The 17,668-nt window shown below is 40.3% G+C and overlaps 1 protein-coding gene across 3 annotated transcripts in view; it reads right to left on the reverse strand.

Moving 5' to 3' along the window:
• Nucleotides 1-17,668, reverse strand: part of s100pbp (S100P binding protein) — a 119,486-nt gene that overhangs the window by 9,554 nt on the left and 92,264 nt on the right. For 2 of the 3 annotated variants that reach the window (XR_015925898.1, XR_015925897.1), the window contains exon 8: nucleotides 6,023-6,132. The exons of the other annotated variant lie outside the window; for it this stretch is intronic. The gene's annotated coding sequence lies outside the window, so the exon portion shown is untranslated. The remainder of the gene's footprint in view (nucleotides 1-6,022; nucleotides 6,133-17,668) is intronic. 3 annotated transcript variants of the gene reach the window in all.

Here is a 17,668-nt window from a genome sequence, read left to right on the forward strand (position 1 = left end):
CCCTGCAGGAACTGAGTTTGACACAAAGGATTTTTTTTTTTGCCAAAAAGGAATTGCACTGATTGAACACTTATACTGAAACTTATATATCACTACTAATGCATTCCAGTTTTATTCAGTAATTTTTATTACCTTTTTAACAGCAGTATTGGATTCAGCAGAAACTCTGTGGTCTTTATGGTGCGCTGACTGAGATTTGATCATCACCTTAAACTACAGTATGCAGACATGTCATCTATGACATCTCAGTCCTGTTCATTGTCTGAAACAGTTTTTTTCTTTAAAAAAATGCATTAGTGAAAAAGTTACAAAAAATTCAGTTTGTTTCCTAGAGTACAATTTAAAGCGCACAGAGCTATGACATACACACACCTTAATGAGCTCTTCCTTGTCATTGCCATGAGGTGGAGACATATTATAAACTTTTTATGTTGTGAGGAGTGTTTGCATCATTTTTCTGTGCAATACAAAAGTTTCGAACCACTTCATGCAGTTCAGGGTTGCAGGGAAGCCAGAGGCTATCCCAGCAAGCAACGACACAAGGCAGGACACACCCTGGATGGGATGCCAGTCCATCAAGCACACACACGCTAATACCAGGGCCAGTTTTCCCAGAAGCCAATTGACCTACCAGCATGTCTTTGGACCATGAGAGGAAACCCACATGAACACTGGAGCTTCACCCAGTTAGCACCTCACAGATTGAACCCAGGGCCCTAGTGCTGCGGGGCAGCAATACTAACTATTGCACCACTGTGCTGCCCTCTAGTGTCAACCGAGAATCACAAAGTAGTCAGTGAGGCAGCCGCAGAGAAGTCCTCCAAGGACAAAATCGTGCCCTTTTTGCTGTAACATTTCAATTAGCAGCTGCCTAAAACAAATAAATGAAGTGATTTTCCATCTTGGACAAATACTTAGCTCAGTTTGGTGATAAAGACCAGAGAAAACTTGGCCGTCTTGGACTGGACTTGCCCTTTCGTGCATCAGGGAGACAAAAGGAGATGTTTTATGGGGATGCCTTTCTTTAAGGTTTATCTAAACCTCTACTCCCAGGTCTATTCAAGTGGCAAAACTATAGGATTGAGTGGAAATAATTCTATATACTGCATTGTTCAGTTGAGAAGAAACAGTGAAAAAAAAAATTAACAGCTTCTTGCCAAGAGATTTTTTTTATTCTCCCCTCCTCTTCCCTGACCTTTTATAACAAAGCATGCCTTTCAGCAGAGAAGACGAAACAAAGCAAGAACATCATAACTGTCTGTGGTGCCATAGAGAGGTGTTGTGAACAGAGGATACAGGGTGTCATTATGGGAAAAGGGCACTGTCAAGCATGACAGAAGGTCATTGGTACCCCTTTTCAATCTCTAAGATGTGCCCATTTTCAGTCTACAATCTACCAAATATCTGGACTTCCAGAGTCAGCCTGTGCAACCCTGGTTGGTTTTATCTATGTGCTTAAAGAATCCATCAGGGCCTTTTTCAATGCATTGAAATGCACACTCCGAAATGAGCAGTTTATTTTCATGACGTACTGTAAATGCATCTGTGGCCCTTACACCCTGAGAAAACATATAAATATTCACATGTACTTTATATACTTGTTCCTTATGTCTGATAAATTGTGCACATAAGATACATTCATATGCCGTACAACAAAATGGGGCGATATAGTTTTTAAAAAAATAGGTACTCTGTACTTGTTGCTTTAAAAGCCTCAGCAACTCTTCCAGCTGTCCCCTGGGTTAGTAATCCTACATACGGTTGCATTTTTTTACATTTTAAATGGCAAATTGTGAACCAGAACAAATGCCGGATTATGAAAAAAAATACTTCCGACCTCAAGTGTCATATTCTCACATTGCTTTGCAAATCTGTGTCACTAAGCTCAGGGCTGAAGGAAATTAAATTGCGATGACCTGCAATGATTTAACAACACCTTTCCATAGTGTTCTTTGGAGAAGTAATTCAACTCTGCCTCTCTTACTCATGTATTTATTGATAACGGAAAGAAAAATAAAATAGCACATTGGATATGAATACTCTTATCTCCTCTCTGTTTCACAGGCAAAGGAAAAATAACCAGATCAGCAGATTTCCTGTCAGTTTATTAATTCAACATGATATCTATGTAATGTTCCCATATCAATCCAGGCTAATAGATTCCAAGGCCTATCATCATAGCCATAAATGCAGAAGGTGTATTTAAAAGTTGAATGTACTGTAAATGCATTTAGGAAGAGTCCTGATACACTGTTCCAGGAAACTCTGAGGGGCCTGTTGTGGCTGCTGTCATCTCACTGTTCAGCTCTGCTTCTTGGGCAGGAGAACAAACCCTGTTAGTGCTTAATGCCTGCCAGTGAAAATACAACTATTGTACGGGTGTTGCAGAACCATCGGTATCTTCCTCTTTTAAAATATCACGTTTTTTTATTTTTATGATGTACCCTTAATCTACCCGTGGGCTCACACATCTGCCTAAAGCGCAAATAGCCAACCTCATGCAAATATTAGTATGAACATTTGATCCACAGGAACTTATTTTACACCTATGGATGTTTTACTTCTGCAATCTGAGAGCAGCAGCTCGACCAAGGACACAGCAGCATGAAATCCTACCCAGGATCTGAACCCACAACCCTCCAGTTAATGAATCCAGAGACCTGACCAGTGATCCATCCTGCTTTCATTTCTCGTAATAATTTCTCTGCTGCGTGTTGCATATGGCATAAGAACAGGACAAAGATTACAAATGAGAGGCCATTAGGCCAGTCCAACCCATTTGGTTGTTAGTAGTTAGTAGATCCAAGCGATTTTTTGAAAGAAGCCAGAGTTTCAACAACATACAGTAGCTGGGAAGCTTTTTCTACACTCCCACAATCCTTTGCACAACAAAGTGCCTGTTGTTCCCACGATGGCACATTATTTAAGAGTGGGGAAGCAGAAAATTCTGCCATTCCCTCGAATCCAGCAATCACATCAATTGGATGCAAAATGTCCGTTCTAAAAAAAAACCTGGTTTTAAATAACTGGATGTTACTTGGAAACCATCTGAAGAGATATTCATCACCTGCATGTGGAGCTTGTGTAATTAATGGATGGTTATTTTCCTGCTGGGTTATGAGGTTAACCATGCTTTTATTAAAACACCAGATAAACTCTGTAGATCACACGGCTCCTAGTTACAACCTGACAAGGGCATTCACATCAGAAAATCAGCATTCTTCTGTAATCTCATCCAGAGCATAATGTATGCATGACTGCATGTCCTGATCAGGATATTAAAATAGTGTGTGCTATAGGTACAGTATAAAACCAGTCAAGGAAAAGATGTTCTAAGATATTAATCGTTTGGACTATGGTGTCTACATGATGTGTGTGTGGGGGAGGAAGTGGAGTTAAGTCACAGCTCAGGTAATAAATAATGTTAATGTTTCCCATGTGGCGAGAGCTCGGCTGACAAATGACTTGGGAACTGTACTGAATGTCAAAGCCACATGAGGCTGAAACTGCGATTATGTTAGTCATTTCAGTCATGACTTGTTTGCATGCTGAACAGTGTTGCCTCTTCATACCAAAATAGTGTTGATTTTATTGTGTGGTCAAATACTAATTAAACTACAACAGAATGATGATAAACCATTTCGTCACATAACGCAATTTGTTTTTTTTTTTAGGTAATTTGGTCTCTGCCAATACAAGCACTGTCCATTCACACTGTGGGACTGTCTGTCTGTCAGATGCAATGCTAATCATAATACATCTACATGATTGTGATAAAATGTTTTTCATCGTCTGAGATCTGAGAAATCGCACCCTTATTGCAAAGGGTTTGCTTCGGGTGCACAAAAAGTAAATGGATTATTTGTGAGGAAAAATAAGCACCACATAAAATTTGCAACATTCTCCTATGTGCAGAAGAGGGGTGATCAAAAAGAAAATGGCTCTGATACTTGTCATTTGTTAAAGTCTCCAGGAAAAATCTGGGAATGTTTTGTCCTGGAGTCAGCAAAGCCGAAGTGGCTATTAGTATGGACACAGATGGAACTAGAAATGAGAGGTGTTTTTTAATTTGACCATTTTAATTATCACTTAGTCACAGTTGGTTTAACTCAAATTTATCATCTGGAGTGGACGAGTTCTTCTCAAATGCACAGACAGCAAGATGCATTGTTTAGATGAAACCAAAGACACAGGAAGATCTATGACAGGATGTATCATTGAGTCTTGCATTCATTTTGGATACGCATTAGTATGAATCTCACACCATGCCACTGTGACCAATTAATACTTTTAAGCATATTTGTTTCTGCTCTTATGTTTTAGGAGCACTGAGAATACGTAATAACCCTTCGATTAATCACTGCTTTGCTAATGCCAGCACCAGCACCCAACTGGATCCCAAATAAAGGTCTGCAATAAAGGTGTTTGTTCTGAGAGCAGGATGAACCCTACACACCAGTCAGGCCTTGTGGGGTGCCAGCTCATTGTTAGACTGCCGTGCTGCTGAGCAGTGCCAGGTGTGCTGCAGCGAAGGACACTCTGGCATCAGCAGTGTGTAAAATGGAGAATGGCTTGGTCAGCTGCACTGAACGAGGAGAACATTCACAGTCCTCATTTCCCATGTGCCAGGTTGGAGGGTTATGCTGTACTGGTGAGCTGAGCTGCTTCACAAGTTGACAGCTCCATCTTTGGAGGGTTGATAAAGAAAAATAGTGGTTAATTCATTATATTTTTACAAATGAGTTATTAAATCTCATGCTCACGTTGTCTGAATAGATTTAATTTGCAGGAGTGCTCAATACTTCATGGCTGAGCTGAGAGTATTAATCTGCACAGCGTGTATCTGGGGGCGGGGAGAGGGAATCACGTTTTTTTCTACACTTGGATCTGTCACGTGCTTTCCAGCTTTAGATGAGCAACTTAATAGAAACACTTTAGATGAGCTTCTCAACACTTGAGAAAAACCTGCAAATATGAAATACCAAAGTCACATCAAAGGAATAGGGCTGGTTAGGTTGCGTGATGGGCCTTACTGTAAGGTACTTAAAGACGGGGTTTATTATAAAATTCAATGGAAAGTCAAAAGCTGACAACTGGATTTCTTTCACACTGAATGAACTAAAGTAAATTCTTTCCTGTAACAGCTTCAGGAGTACTTCAGTCATGCATGGATGTTACATAACCTTACATGCTTCTAGTCGCTTTGTCGAAATAGTGTGCTCAGAGGCCTCAAGCATCCTTGGGGAGCTCAAGCTGACATGTACAGTACGCACAGAAGGGAACAAACAACACGCTGATGGGAACCCGACATACGAACGGCATCTAAAATCAAAAATCCTTCAGGGGAGGAGACACTAGGCACAGAGCAAACCGCTTCAGAACGGCCGTGTCCCCTTTTAAGTGGGAACGGGTGAAGAATTGTCACAGCGCATAAGAAAGCTCCTTATGCCACTGACGCCACATAAGCGGGACATCTCATCCGCCAGAGAGGCAGACTGCCTGGAGCGTTTCCCTGACGCGGCTGGCATCACGCAATCCACTTGTTTGGAGGGGGCAGTGCCTTTTAAACAACAAAATACAAGGGGGTGGTTTTTGAATACATAGAATTGAGTTCTAAAGCTCCTCCTTAATGCAGCTGGTGGCAGTGGGACTGCAGTGCTGAAAGGCTGCCGTGCATCACCTGAGTGGGGGCACCTTTCAGGGCTGGACGGTGTGGGACCCATGTTTTGGGATAAAAAAAAAAACTATACTGTATAAGTGCCAGTTCTCATCTTACCTGTTACAGTACATTGAGTACAGGTAACAAACACAGGGATCGTGCACAAAGCCTGCACGTACAAACTATGGTCACAGTCAGTGGGATCTATATGAATGTGGCGTTCAAGTCACAAGGGGGTTTTGCTCACTGGGGGAAGGGTAGTTAAGGTAAAGGACATTAGTGCTTACTCTGTTAAAACTACAATGCACGTTTTAGAGATTAGGGTCCTGTAAGACACATAATAATTAAAATAATTCCTTGTACTTGTATATCATTTTAAATCCTGACGGATCCTCAAGTGCTGCTCACACAGGAGAGGGCTCGCTTTTCCCCACCGTCTAGTGGCAGCCTCATTCTGCATTGCATAACCTCCCCTGGAAATGAGAGAAACGGGGGGAAGTTAAGGAAGGAAGAGTCTACAAGCCAGGACACTGAAGCAACCTGTCAGTCAGGTCAGGACCTCCTGGCTCCCGGAGAGACAAGCCCTGAGAGTGCTCCTCTTCATGATGGTAATCTCAGTTGTCGCTCATCACAGTGAAGGTTTTGACACCAGATAAAATTCTTTGTAGCCATTTATATTTTAGCGAGACCTCGTACATTTACCCTGGTAAAATTACAAATTTAAAATCTAAATTTAGGTAGCTAGTAGCCTGTCTGCAGTGAAAATGAAAGGGTTATATGTTTTAGCCAGTAGAGGTACTTTGTTCTGCTCACTGAACTACTAAAAATAAATGGATAAAGGCAAGCAAGTGCTGTGCGTAAATGAGTCACATCTGCTGCACATTACACTGGCCCTAGTGGGAAACAAGCAGTATTGGGTTGGAACAAAATTAACCGCCCAAGCAAAAGAGTCTGACCTTTATGCGAAGAGACGAAGATACCACTGGAGCTCTCATAGTGCAAAACTCCAGTAGGAGAACAAGACAAGCAAAACCTTAGAGGGTGTACATTGTCCTCAACAAATGAATTTATACAAATTATTTCTGAGATTGCCCAAGCCTCACTAATTAGGACTTCGGAATCCATTAAGGCCAAATGTCCACTTGCTGCTTTTTGATACATGCGTATGTAAAGTTAGCTTGCAGGAGGCATGATTGATTGGACTATTCGATGTGCATTTCTGTTCTTAATACTCACCTTCTGTAGGACACCAAGCCCAAACATGTGGTGGGTATGTACAGATAGTCAAACAGTACATTATTTCCAAAGGATTTCAGTGCAGTTAGCACTGTGTTTAGATGCATTGAAGTATAAATATTGTAAGAGGGCAATAAGTGCAGGCAAAATGGAGACGCTTGTCTGAAACACATTCCCCCTAAGGCTGTGAGGAATGAGCTGCTTGTGCAAAGTCCTGTGTGCCTGCGAGGTGTGTGTGTCTCTATGGGAGTGGCGGTATTAGACCAATTGATCATTCAAATGTGGTCCAATGCCAATCGATAATAAAATTAAAATGACCTGCACTGAACCAAAGCAAAGACGTCACAAGAGCATTTCATAAAGCATGCTTAGTGAACAAACAGACAGATTGATTAATTCTTCCAAATAGTGTGGACGGGGAATGTGAAATGAGAAATGTGCACTAATTACCACTGAAGGGTACATATAATGGAGAAATGAGCCAGTGGTCTACAGGAAAGGCTAATACATTCTTGTCCTCAACGGCTACTTCCCAGCATTTACAGTGGGAATATCCCCTCAGGCAAAATACTTTGTAATGCGCAGAAGACCTACATATTGTAGCTAAATCCACCCATGGGACTGAGATAAAGATCTTTTGCATTACTGGGCTTAAATGAAAACAGCCTGCCCACATCACTGAGGGGAAAAAAAACAAACAAATATCTGTGCTATGATTACATCTCTCCACAACTTTCAGTCAATGGTAAGATGTTTTACACCATCAACAGCTTTAAAATGATTTTTTGACCTGGAATAAGCCCATTTTCTCAATTTGTGCAAAGAGAATGTTAAACCTGGAATACTGAAGAGTTTTCATTTAAGCTTTAATGAAAAAAAAACATGTTTCATGTTCTGCTGAGGATTTTTGTTCCTAGATATCTACAATAGACAACAGCCCAAACTCAGAGCCTAATTATTCAAAAAGCAAATAAGTTTTTCTGGGAATAGGATCCAATGTCCCACAGGGAGTTCTGCCAGGCATTATCAGTAACCTTTTCAGGTTAGTCTTCTCTATCACACCTCACTGTTGCTGAAGCTTACAACAACAAATCAATTAAATAAATAGTAATCATTGAAAATAATAATTGTAACTATTTTTATTAATCAGTTAGGTGTATTTGGAGTAATAAATCTATAAATTACATTTGCCAGCAACAAATTCAAACAAAGGGGCGAAGGTGTTTTTGTGACTTGAACTGAAAATGAGTCTTAACAGGGTATGATAAATCAAAGTCATAATTTGTTGTTTCTAAAATTCTGTCCAAACACTGAAGACATGCAGGAAGTTATTCTGTAAAAGCTAATATTACATATAAACTAATTAAATGACTTGATAGCTGTACTGTAAGCCTTTTAGAAAATTCATGTTTCTTTAGCATTAGATGAAAGTATTTAATGAGCACAGCTTTTATAAAACAAAATGAAAGGCATTTAAAACACAACCAATGCTATTTTCTCCAGCACTCTTCAGTTGCATTTTTAATGCCTCTCAGTATATTTCTAATTCACAAGTACCAGCAATATAATTCTAACACACAGGTGTTAACAACAACAATAACAATTATAGTTCCACCTGTACTTGTTCTGTGTAATTCAGTAATGATAATGGCTCCTATAATTCAGAACTGTACTTATGTGTCTAACTGAACTGAGAATGAACTGTACTGAAGTTGTACGTAGTTACAGAGGTATAGAATGTACTATAATGTAGTTGCAATCACCTAATCATAGTGCACACTGTATTGCATTTTCAGCTTTGGCATTTACCTACATTGTAAGTAATAATAATTTATTTCATTTATGCAACACTTTCAATCCCAAAGGGTCTCATATTATTCTTAGGAGGACACCAACTTCGTTCACCACTTCAGAGTCACCCAAGTGACGCCTTGCTGCCCCACTACACAGCAGATGTGATGGAGAAGTCACCAAGCGAATTAAGAGGAAGGTTTAGGAAGGAAAGAATGTACAGGCCAGGATACTGGAGTGACACTCATCAGGACCTCCTGGTGCTTAGAGAGGTTTAACATCGCTCATCCGATTGATGGTAATCACAGCTGTCTGACATGGCAGTGGAAGTTTTGATAGCCGGAATATATTTATATTTAGTGGAATTTGCCAGGACACCGAAGTTAACATCCCTTTAAAAAAAAGTAGTCAGAACCATGATTTAACATCTCAGCAGAAATATGGCTCCTCCTCCAGCAGTGTCTCTGACAACCACACTGGAGTACTGGTCTTAAAGGTCTGGTTCAGGAGCAAGTGCTGCACCAATGGGTCCAACAGCACTACTGCCTGTTTTTTGGTTATACTGTTGTAGTACTGCTGTAGCAGTGATATCAGTCGACAGTCTATCACCGTGATGGTTAAGAACAGAAAGGTTGCAAACCGGAGGAGACCATTTGTTCAGTAGTTAGTAGCTATGTGAATCTACAATTTTGTTCAGTTATTTATTGAAGGATCCCAAGAGTATGGCCCTCAATTACCTGACAGGGAAGCCTGTTCCAGATGCCTACATTCCTTTGTTACAGAAACATTCCTCTCTCTCCTTAAACATTCAACTCTAGATTCCAATGGAGACTCCATGTATCATCACTGAATTTGAAATAGGCCCCATGTTGACCCTGAATTTACCCCTTTTTTATACATATGGTAGATGTACATTATATAGATGTATCAAATCTACCCTCAGTCTTCTTTATTCTAGATTGAAGAAATCCCCTAAAGTTCCCTTAGCCTGCTTGCATATCCTGATATGCATACGCTTAGCCTGAGAGACAGAATCATTTTAAATAAACTTTCAGCATCATGGCTGTCCATAAGGTGTAATGTACTCTCACAAAATGTATTACTTCAATGCTCTACATAAGACTCATTCGAACATTGAATTCATAGTACTTACGACTGGCAATTTTTAAAACAGGGTATTAGATAAATATATTTTCAGTTTTTAGATTGCTTTTGATCTTTGGCACCAACTTTTATGAGCGGTCATGTCTTCTGAAAGTACACTTTAAGAGAGCTGAAACACTAACTGTGATTTACAGTATGGCAGAGTGTGAAGCAGCGAGTCAAGGCGAATAGCTTTGCATAGAAATGGCTTTATCAATAACACAGCACCTTACTTGGTGAAAAAAAAACACATTTCAAGCGATGGGAGCTCAGCCCTGATATGTTTAAGACTTATACAGCAGGCTTGGCGTGGGCACTATTCATTCCACTCGCACGGAACTTCTAATGAAATTGTTTTTCTTCAACTAATGTAAACTACAAATTTAACAGCCCTGTTTTATTACCTTGTTAAACTCAGGGTTTCTTCCCTAAAACAATACGCCCTAAGTTTGAAGAGATTAATTAATTACAGCAAGAATAAATTGCACAGAACGTGACAGGAAAGGGACGTAGGCAGCAAGGGATTTTAAAGACATCACTTTCTTTCAACTCCTCGACAAGCCATGCAGATGAAAGCTCTCTCCCTTATAACCCAAAGCTCCTGAAAGCTGAACAGTTCAATTTTCAGCTGAACAGAAAGCAGGAAAAACAACAGGCAGAAAAAGTTCCTGCCTTTGTCATTCATTCCTGCCAGAAAAAAATCTCAATTTGCAGTGTGCTGTGGGCTGCTATTGTATTGCACATCGCAGTCAAATGGGTCATGTAAAGTTACTGAGTATTGCAGATACCCCCTTACAGAATGCTCTAGAGGCTTTGTCTGATTGAGTTTTTAGCCTAGCATCTGGGTGCAATATATTAAATCCAAATGTGCTCTGCAAATGTATAGGAAAACAAATCCCCAGGTAACTTCACACAGTAGCTCTGGAGAAAACTTAGTTAAATGAGTTTTCTTGGTGGTAACACAGCAGTTTTTATTAAGGGTCTTTATCACTTCAAGCTGGAGAACAGTTGTTTGCAATGGTATCTGTTGCCTTGCAGGAAGAAAGAACAAAAATAACTTGTGTTAGTGCTGGAAGCATTCATTCCTTCACTTATTGAGGAGAATAATACTTTATCCTGAGCCTTCAGAAATATACCACTGCAAAAAAAATAACTGAAAGTAAAATTAACATACTGTACTTTTTTAAATCATTGAAAGTTAATCAAACCATAATTGAAGAAACTTAAAAATTCATAATGATGGAGTGAATGTTTTAGCCACAGTTATGAGGGCAATAATACTCTGAGACTCAGTTGTCTTGCCTTGATTACTTCCAGAGATAAATATTAGATATTAGAGAAACTGAGCTAAAGACTTGATTAACTATGATAGGGATGAACTTTAGTTACAAAACTGAAAAGAAACAATCTTTCAACCAAAAATGGTATCATTTACCTTCCTTTTTGTATTCCTCAATGTGCACAGTATGGACATTACCTCACTAAAACAATTATAGGCTGTTAAAATGTTGAATTGTTTTTCATTAAATGAAATCCGTTTAATTTGTTAATTTCTGAAGCACATGCCAGGGAGAGTCATGTACTGTATGTTGGTATCCGTTTCACACAAACACTCATTAAGGTGCTCTCTTTCCATTCTTAAAAGGTGTTGGACTGCTTTCTACTTTCTGTTCTGGTATCTTAATGTACTAAAGAGAAAGTAATATCAAAAAGTACAGCAGTGTGCTACTGCAGAGTTCCACATCCCTATTGAGTTATGATAAAATGCTAAAGGAGACACACAATTACTTAAGATTAATGCCCCTTTCAGAATCTCCCTTTGCCCTTCAAAGAACTTTTATTGCCAGACTTACAGTACATGTTCTACACAACTGGAGTTAAATTGGGTGTTTTAAGCACCATTTCTTTGTACTTTGCATTTCAATGACTTTAATTTGCTCTTCTACAAAGGAAGGAGGGTTTATGGCCTAGAACTGGTTATGTTCTTTTAAATTTGAGTCTCATTCCTGCTTCGGTTCAGCCGATTGACATTTTACATTGCATAATCAATAAATTTCCATTATTGTGACTATAGTCATCACATTTAAACATTAACCTACTGTTTGTATTTGCATTTTTTATTGCGTGTGGTAATATAGTTCTGGAACAGTAAACCCAAACAAGTGATATTTTCCAGTATGATTATACAAACAAGGAAAAGTTTAGTTTGTTTCTGGTAGGGAACGTATTATCAGGTTGCTGTTTGAAAGAGTAGGACAGCCAAACACAGAGTGGGAGTCCTTTGGTACAATCTAGGATTCTGCAAGTTCTCTTTGCAATATAATCTCTGCGCAAAAACAAATCCAGAGGTATTGAAAGATTATTAGCTTTGTGGTCTCCCATAGTCATGGCCATGTCAAAGAATGGTCTTATTATTTTTAACCCTGACATTAACTTATTACTGTTTTAGGATTGGAATTTTTTATCAACAGGACTCAGGAACTCAATACCACCACCCTATTTATACAACTTTGTGGCTCTTTATACAAAACACGTACGGTGAAGGTCAGAAAGCAAAAGTAAAACAAGAACAAAACCAAAGAAGACATGGACAAAACCTTCACCTTTATAGCCCTGTGAATACAGTGGGCTGTGAAACAATACCTAGAATGGTATTGTTCTGCTAGGTAATGTTACTAAGCAGGCAAACAACACTGTATCCATCCATCGATGTTTTAACCACTTTATCCAGTACAGGGCTATGGAGGGGCTGGAACCTATCCAGGAAAAGAACGAGCACAATATTCATCACTCTGTTCTCCTCCCCACTAATACTGGTGTGTGGGGAGCGTACTGGTGCACTATGGCTGCCGTCTCATCATCCAGGAGGATGCTGCACATTGGTGGTGGTGGAGGGGAGTCCCCATTACCTGTAAAGCGCTTTGAGTGGAGTGTACAGAAAAGCACTAGATGTGTAAGCAATTATTAAATTATTATTATAATTATAATACAGGATACACCCTGGACAAGATGTCAGTCCTCTCAGGGCACACACACAGACACAAACACACTCACACCAGAAGCCACTTAACCTACCAGCATGTCTTTGGACTGTGGGAAGAAACCAGAGCACCTGGAGGAAACCCACACAAACACAGGGAGAACATGCAATATGCATGTACACTCCATAGGCTGCAACCCAGAGCCCCAGCTATCCAAGGCAGCGATGCTAACCACTGCACCACAGTGCTACCCAAAACTGCCCTCATATTTAAATATTACCATATCGAACAAAAATGATCCCCTGAATTGCAAGATTTTCCCTTGTGTGAGATTTCCCCTAATACCAGTCATTAACAATTGTAATTTGATGCAAGGTTACGCTATAGTAATCCTCCCTGCACTAGCTTTGATATCCTGAAGATGGCTTATAGCACATTGACACTGCCCAGCCTGAGAGAGACCTGGATAATGTCCAGTCCCTTCAGCACCCTTCTACTGCTGGATCTGAGCCAGAGATCAGGAGCCTTACTCCCAGCTAAGCCAGACTGTGGACTTGCAGGGGAAACACAGGTGAATTATAGTCCATTCTGTGCAAGGCAGGAACAGATGAAAGAATAAATTCTGGTTATATTTTTAAATCTCCTTTTATAGTCTGGAATCCCTGTGGAAGGCAATGTGGAAGGTAACAGGTGCACACGACTGTACTGTAGAAAAGAAAAAAAGAAAAGATACAGAAAACGTAAGATGTTTCCCAAACAAAGAAATGCCTGTTCAGATTATCGTGCCTGAGTGAAGAGAATAAAAGTCTGTTGAAAAAGAATGTGAAACAAATGATCTGGATGCAGTATTTCAGCTGTCACAAGCCTGCTTGAGGAGGTTTTGCACACGAGCCCTAAAGAATTCCAATTTTTATGGATCTTTCTTCCAAGAAACAAGGCTAACCAAATGCAATGACAAAAAACTGCACACTTGACAACGAAGGTTTCTCTCTTCACAAGAAGAATGTCTGCCAAAACAGCATTGCTTGAAAGCCAATGAAAACCAGTTTAAAATGTATTACAGCCACAATGGCTTTTACAAAAGGCTGTGCTGAAACAGCACTCCGGAAGGCTGTTGTTTCTTTACTCATTCCTGTTGCGGCAACCTCACCCCTCACTCTCGCCCATGACACAAGAGTCAACAACCGTACAACCGTTCAGTTCCAGAGAAGGAAAAGCGCCTGCTTTCGTGCTTTTTATTCAATTCTTTATTTTTGCTTTAAGAACTGAATTCTTTTTCCAGCCTTTCAAGACTGATTTCTTAAACTGTCATATTTTAGTACGCCCCCACGTGGGTATATTTGGGCAAAGCTGTGACATCTGTAATACAGTACCTCTGCCCCCACATATTGTTTGTATACCAACAGGTAAAACTGACAAAAGCTGTGCGTATTAAAGCCTATAAAATACTAATTTCATAAAGCAAGAGCAATTAGCTAGGCAAACTGACGAAGAAAAAAAGTCAACCTCGAACCCAAACATTTTCTTTTTTTATCCCAAATGATCCGCGAGGAGCAGGTGGAATGGACTATTGGCGTGGCATTGCTCATCTCCTTGAGGCAAAAATAAATTCAAATCCGGACATGTTTCCTTCAGTGGGTGTTCTTGGCTTCTTCAGGTGCTGAAGAGGACGTGAGTGCAGTCGTCATTTCCTAACAAGAATGACACTGAAAAACAGCACTACCAGAGCAGGCGGGTGGGAACTGAGGCTTGTATCGAAATCCATGGGTCTCACTTTACAGGAGGAAAACATTCAGCACTGGCTGCAAAAAACATATTGGAAGGCACTCAAGGATCGACACTTACGAGTTACACAAGGAAATAGTTGAGAAAAACGAGTAATTGGTGCTGATTAGGTCAGGAAGCAAACCTGGCTCTGCTGGTCATGAAAACTGATTAATTAATGCAAACGGATTTACACCCAGTGTGATCTGAGTTGGTGAGCTGCAGACACTTAACAAGATGCTGGAAAACATTGCAAGCAGCTAGTTTTTGATCACAGCACTGTAAATCAGACTCTCACTCCCAAGAGCAGCAGTCAGGATTGATCTGCTCCAACCTTTACGCCTTGCCGGTTCAGAACTCAGTAATTTATTGTCCGGATCATATTATTTTACCTCTGGATGATGTAGAAATATGTTTTTTTCGCTGTATAGTAAGCAAAAGTAAGAAGCATAAAACATCACTTAGATCATTCTAGTTCTGCTCCATAATTTGTATTACAATGACAGAAGGCAAAGGCTCTTGCTGTTTGTCCATTGAAAGCACAGGCTTCTGTGCTTCAATTTCCTGTGATGCTGGCTGAGCAGAAAAACAAAATCAACATTCAAACAATGTCCAAATAAGATATACACAAGGCCATTTAGGAGCCTTCATCCAAAGACCCGAGTTATAAACAGAAGTGTGCATTCTCCAGCTGGCTGGGAGTGGGCTGGTTATTTCACTCTAACGGTAATGAAAAGATGAAGAGCCCTTTTCCACAAAGCGACATGACAAGGGCTGATGCTTGATGCAGAAAGTGGTCCTCAAGCATTCTCAAATACTCCCACAGCCTTCAGCAATGGAACAGTGCTCTAAAGCTCTCATGCAAACACTGACCACCCACCTTTACAACCCACCTTTTCAATCTAAATAAAATCCCAGCCCTTTTACAAAAGAGAACAAAAAGAGAGACTGCTCCCGTTAAGGTACAGTACATGCTCAATCCTATCTCAGCACACCAAGCCCTGTTACTGTAGATGCTGAAGCTGAGACAGTTCTAGGAGAAAGGAGATTATGGTGTAGTGGACATACTGCCAACTTCTTAGGAAAACTTGGACCAAGTCATATAACACAGAGTGCAGATTGTACTGGCAGACGCTTCTAAAGTTAGATGCCTTGACATTTAATAATGGCTTTTAAGTTTGCTTTACTACTGTTGACTAGATAATAGCATCATTACACATTAGCAGAAATTACAGACAATTTTTTTTTGAATTCTCATCTCTACACTGCTTGTCCTTTGATAAAAACTGGCAAATTCCCCAGACTCCGGAAGATGATTTCTATGCAAATTCAATACAGATACTTCAGAGTTATGTTAACATCATGGGTATTAGGTAAAAAACATTAGACTTAATTTGTTCCTTTTAATCCTAACTATAGTGGTTGTGTAGTCTTAGCCAGGGTGGCATGGTGATGCAGTGGCTAGCATTGCTGTCTTGCAGTAATGGGGCCCCGTGTTCAAGTATGGACCTGCGGTGCAGTCTCCATGGAGTTTGTGGGGTCATGTGGGTTTCCTCAGGGTATTCGGGTTTCCACAGTCCAAAGACATACTGGTAGAATAATTGGCTTCTGGGAAATCTGGCCCTAGGTGTGTGTGTTTGTCTGTGCGTCTGCCCTGCGATGGACTGGTGTCCTGTCCAGGGAATATCCTGTCGGGCCATGATCCCATGTGACCCTGAATTGGAAAAAGTGGTTAGAAAATGGATGGACAGACAGTTTCAGCCGCGCAACTCTTAAGCACAGCATGCTAAATGTTTCTGAAATAGTCCTCTTTGTAAACATTATTGAAAAATGAAAAAGAACAGATGCACTTGCACATCTACTGTACAGCAACCTCACAATATCACAATTAAATCAGTAAGACTCAGATACTGTAGCTGTATTTCTGCAGTTTAAGAAACAATGAATAAACACAGTGCTCCGAGACCATACTGAGATCATTAAAGGACACTATATTTATCTATAGTGCGTAAAAGAAGATGTGCAGCAATAAAGCTGTCTTTGCTGAATGCAATGTTCACTTGCACAGATAATTCTTCCTTTATTGCTGGTGTTAAGAAAACATTTCTGCATTTCCGCCGGCTTCTATTTTCCAGTTGGAGAGACAAATTCTTAGAAACCTGCCTGGAGTCTTTAATTTACCGAGTGACAACAGAAAGAGTGGTTTACAGAGGAGTAAGAGGCACTCGCTCGTCTTAACGCGCTCACCGAAGGCAGGAAAGGAGACGAGAGATGTGTTTGGTATAGCCGAATAGAGCAAGCATGCCTGAGCAAGTCCAAAGACATACTGGTAGAATAACCAGTATGACCCAGACATTACAAGTTCAAGCCCTGGTCATGTCATGAGTGAACTGTAAGGGAGTGACCCTGATCAGAGGCTCATGGCCAGGGTCAGGATTATTCGGGACAGAGATTTCTTGCTTCCAGCTGATAGATTAACTGTGTGTCTGCATGGATTTGCTTTATGTCAGTGAGGGACAGCTTTCACCACCAATCAGCTCTGAGCCTCTATAGGATCAGATTTTCTTTTCCAAGATGTGTACCAAGTAAAGGTGTCTCCTTATCCCTAACACTTGAGAGCCAATGTAATTGGAAACAAAAAAAAAACATCAATTTGCCAGCTGAATTCTTCATTTACCACTGTAAAGATAAGCCATGCACTGCGGTGATCAATAACTACTTGGTTCATTTTGAAATTATTTTCTGTGCTAGTCTGAGAGCAATTACAAACGTCGCACAAGTACAGATATCTCAGGGGCTCTTATTTAACAGGGCCAGTAACTTCCTTCTACCATGTCATGTGTTTCTCTGTAATGTGATGTGTGCAGAGTGGCAAGCATGGAGCAGTGGTTAGGGTGTGAGCCAACTCATCAACGAGATGCTGTTCCTGTCACTTTATCCAGATTTCTCCAGCAAACCTAGTCAAGTTAGTGAGGACCAAAGCTTGCTGCTGAAAAGGCCAAAGGTTACTTTGGATAAAAGCAACAACCAGTTAAATCAGGAACAATTCCAGTGATGAACCCTTTTCATGTTTCTTTGCATTTCACCCCCCAAA

The sequence above is a fragment of the Lepisosteus platostomus genome, chromosome 13, assembly GCF_059453375.1.
Source record: "Lepisosteus platostomus isolate fLepPlt1 chromosome 13, fLepPlt1.hap1, whole genome shotgun sequence".
NCBI classification, from domain to species: Eukaryota; Metazoa; Chordata; class Actinopteri; order Semionotiformes; family Lepisosteidae; genus Lepisosteus; species Lepisosteus platostomus.